Below are 381 nucleotides of genomic sequence, written 5' to 3'. Positions count from 1 at the left end.
CAATCAGCTGTAGGTAAAATTTTCACATTTAAGAGCTTGGCTCCACTGCCACCCAGACCCCGTCGGATAGTATCCTCTATCCAATCAGATTCTATACCGGGTGGCAGCCCACAGATCCAAGCTCTAGTTAATTTCTTCCCACAATATGTGGGAAGAAACAGAATTTTTTGCCCTTCTAAGGGCTGGTTCGCAAACTTGCGAGCCACCTCAGGGGTGTCAAATAGCAACCAAACCGTCGCGTACTTTACACCCCTTACCATAAACTTAATAGTTGGCAGATATTCTGCTAACTCTTTTTCAATTTCAATTTTGGGAAAGACCGTAATGGTATCGAGTAACCTAGAGTAGGTCCGCAACACCACCGTTCTTTCCCTGAAATCA

At 44.6% G+C, this 381-nt stretch overlaps 1 protein-coding gene across 5 annotated transcripts in view; it reads right to left on the bottom strand.

Annotated features, from left to right (window-relative positions):
- LOC106871940 (galactoside alpha-(1,2)-fucosyltransferase 2) overlaps window positions 1-381 on the bottom strand; it is a 54453-nt gene that overhangs the window by 33561 nt on the left and 20511 nt on the right. The gene's annotated exons all lie outside the window — the stretch shown is intronic.

Source organism: Octopus bimaculoides, chromosome 5 (assembly GCF_001194135.2).
Source record: "Octopus bimaculoides isolate UCB-OBI-ISO-001 chromosome 5, ASM119413v2, whole genome shotgun sequence".
NCBI classification, from domain to species: domain Eukaryota; kingdom Metazoa; phylum Mollusca; class Cephalopoda; order Octopoda; family Octopodidae; genus Octopus; species Octopus bimaculoides.
Note: the sequence above shows the minus strand (reverse complement) of the source record. Positions and strands in the feature narration are given on the sequence as shown.